The sequence below is a fragment of the Priapulus caudatus genome, unplaced genomic scaffold (genome assembly GCF_000485595.1).
Source record: "Priapulus caudatus unplaced genomic scaffold, Priapulus_caudatus-5.0.1 Scaffold1886, whole genome shotgun sequence".
NCBI classification, from domain to species: Eukaryota; Metazoa; Priapulida; class Priapulimorpha; order Priapulimorphida; family Priapulidae; genus Priapulus; species Priapulus caudatus.
Genome location: NW_014578947.1, coordinates 1 through 3890, shown reverse-complemented (window position 1 = coordinate 3890; position 3890 = coordinate 1).

Here is a 3890-nt window from a genome sequence, read left to right as displayed (position 1 = left end):
ATTCGTCAACTTTGCATAATCAATGGGCCTATTATGCCTTTAAGGCAAGTTGGCCGCCATTGGTCGCGGTCAAGGAGCTATATATATATATATATATATATATATATATGTATATATATGTGTGGTATATGTAGCTCATTGGTCGCGGTAGGTTATTAGTGTAGATATAGACCGGTAGGTGGATACACGACATTGTTAACTATTGCGATGTCTAAGACGTGCTGTATGTACTTCACATAGTATTATGTAACTACTGTTAGTTAGTAAATCTCGTAAAATCTCGTAAAAACATAAAATCAAGCGATAGGCTGGACGATGAATGGATCGGGTAGAGGGTGTGTTGGTTTTTAATATCTATTCATCGAGCCAAAAATCAAAAAAAAAATTCATCTTGATATCAGTCGTAATGTTAACGTTTTCTCGTAGACCGGGGGCCCGTTGTCAGAAACAAAATTAGTCTTAACATTAACTTCCACTCGTAAACCGTTGACAGAAACATCGCAAAGTTACGACAATGAAAAATCCTCGCAAATATCCTCGTAACATTACGAGAGCCCAGACCGTCGCGTAAATTCAATATTGAGATGAAAATAACACGTTTAAACTAAGAATTTCAATTATAGTGATATTATATTTTTATCTGTGTAAAATGTGTGTTTTTCTTGAAAAACACGTCAAAAACATTAATTATCTACCGATCGTAAAACAAAACAAACTGCGAATGAGAATCTCGTGAGTTTACCGTGTTTCTGGCAGCGGTCTATGAGACGAAGTTAATGTTAATGCTAATGTTCTGACTAATGTTGTGTTTCGGACGACGGGCACCCTGAATTCACTAGATAGCGATGAGATATATGTACTACTACTCTACACGATAGGCTATAGATGTTAGCACAATGTTTAGATTTCAAAAGGTTTATTGCACTTTTACACTGATTCATTTTTACATTCTCTGTATGTCTTCATTAGAAATGTGCGTTTCGCCTAATTGATTAATTAATACTTAATTAGTGTGTTCACTGTTTATTAGAGACTTTATCCGGCAATTGCTTACTCGGAAATCAGAATTCGCTTGATCATGATTAATACGTGACCTTAATTGTGTAGCTGTATGCGGCGGCGGAAATTTTTCCACTGGAGTTCCCGCGACACACCATAGATAGTGTTTTGTAACTTATATGCGTTCGTAAATATGTGGCTTGAATTACTATACTTAGTGTTCAGGCGGCTCGGGTTTCCGGTTTAGGCGTTAGTGTTAAGGTTAGGGTGAGGGTTAGGTTTAGGGGTATCATTTTAGCATTGTTGCTTCGAGGAACTCAAGTGGGAAAAAAAGATATTTGCGCGGCCTTGTGTGATACACGTAAGCCTATCCGTGTCGGCACGCTGCATGGCGCCCACGGCCCCCGCGGTGTAGCCGCGATATAGACTATACTATAGTATATCGTAGTTATTTAGATTGTACGTGGATCCTGGCTGCTGGGTGTGTGGTCGGTGGTGTGGTGTGGGTGCGGCGCCTGGCGTGGCGCGTGCGTCGGGGGGGGGTTGTGTGGGCTTATGTTGTCTGGGTTTTTTTTTTTTATGTGTGGGTGTTGTGATGTTGTTGCTGTGTGGTGGTGTGGTCGTGCGTGCTTCGGGTGCGCGTGCTGCTGACGTATAGCGCCATTCAGGTTTGCAGCGTGGTTTAGCAAGTGGTTGTTTTGGGCCGGCCGGATAGATGTGGTGGGTGCGGCCGTTGGTCCGCCGGGCCCCCGCGCGTCCACGAGAGCCTACACAGGCCCTTTCGCCGCTCTAGTGTAGGCGCGGGCTGCAGCGTACTTACTATACCCCTAGGCTGTATCCTTATACTACCTACTGATGCACCCCGCTTTCATTGATATAGTATTAGCGTCATACCGTCATTGGGCAGTATATTGGTAGTAATTTGCGGTCCGCGGTCCAACGCCGGGCATGGGATACATATCTACCCGGTAGCGTTTGCTGCTTACTTATGATAGTGATACGTGGTATCAGTTATGTTAGCTAGACCCCTTGGCGTCGGCGGTCAAGGAGATACATATCCTTATATAATATATTAGTACTAGCGCTATATAGCTATATACTACATCATATATATATATATAGTCGATGTGTTATATGTAGCTTCAGCTTGGTCGCGGCTTAGGTTATGTTAGTGGTTAGATTCACTAGGATGCCGGTAGGTGGCATAACACCGCACATTGTTAACTACTTTGTGGCGGATGGGGGTCTAAGGAGTGATGTATGTACTTCACATAGGGTATTATGGCGGTAACACTGTTTCGAAGCTGGGTGTTAGTAAATTCTCGCTAAAATGTTTCTCGCTTAAAAACATAAAATCAAGCGATGGCTGGCACGGGATGGAAAATGGACGTCGGGTAGAGGGTGTGGATTGGTTTTTTTAATATCTATTTCATTCGAGCCAAAAAATCACAAAAAAATTCATCTTCGCATCAGTTCAGGGGGGGGGGGCCCCGTTGTCAGAACAAAATTAGTCTCCTAACATTTTGAGGTTTTTCGCTTAAAGCATTAATCTTAACATTTTTAACTTCCACTTCGGTATAACGTTGACCCAGGAAACATTTCGCAAAGTTGACGACAATGCAAAAATCATGCGGGGAGAGAGTGAGTGCGCTGGGTAACATTCACGAGAGCCCAGGAACTGGGGCGGGTGGGTGTTTTCGGGCCGTAAATTTACAATATTGGGCAGGGGATTGGACGACCAGTAAGCCACGGTTTTAAGACTAAGTTAATATTCACATTATAGTGATATTCATATTTTTATCTGCTGTATAAATGTGTGGTTTTGGCTTGAAACAACACGCGTTTCAAAAAACATTTAATTGGTTAGTCGTCACCCCGATGTTCGGGTTTAACAACAAAGCAAACTCCGGCGGAAGCCCACGAGGCGGCTTCTGTTTCGTTGGCAGGGGCTTTTTCACCGTGCTTGCTTCTGGGCCGGGACGCGTTCATTTTGCAGACGCCTAAGGCTCTTACCATGTGTTATGCGTAATGCGTTTCTGAGCTTAAGTGGGGGTCTTGTGTTTCGGGGACGGGGCACGGGGCCCACCCGCTGGCCAGCATTCACTGAGGATAGGCGGGATGGAGCCCACTATTTATGGTACCTACTACTCTACACGCCATCAGGGGGGCTAGTAGGGATGCTTATGCAGGCAATCCGGTTTTTAGATTTCAACAAGGTTTATCGGTGGGCCACTTTTACACTGATTCACCCTTGGTTTTACTTCCTTTTCTGTATGTCTTTGTCATTAGAAATGCTGGTTTCGCCTAAATTGATTAATTAGTACTTAACTTAGTGTGCGTTCATGTATTATTGAGAGACTTTATCCGGCAATCTGCTTACTCCGGAAGATCAGAATCTCGCTTGATCATGATCTATACGTGACCTTAATTGTGTAGCTGTAGTACTAACAACGCGGTATATATATATATATATATATTATAATAGTATATATATATATACGTGGTGGTTGTGTTGGGGGGGGATGGTGCGCGCCTGTGTGGTGTGTGTGTGTTGTGTGGTGTGGTGTGTTGTGTGTGTGTGTGCTGGTGGTGGGCCTGTTGCCATGCTGTGTGTTTGTTATTGTATGGAGACTGGTAGGTAGGACAATACATTCGCATACGTTATAGTCAAAACACACCATCACCCCCAGCACTCCACACGGACAAAAGGACCTCGTCTTGCCACCGTCACCACACTGACGACAGGTCAGCCCAATATGACAGGGCGAGGCATAAATGACCGCCACACACACAACGGCTGCGCGACTCCCCCCCCCAAACACACACGCACGTAGTATATATATTAGTATATATAGTATATATATATAATTATATACCGCGTTTGGTTAGTC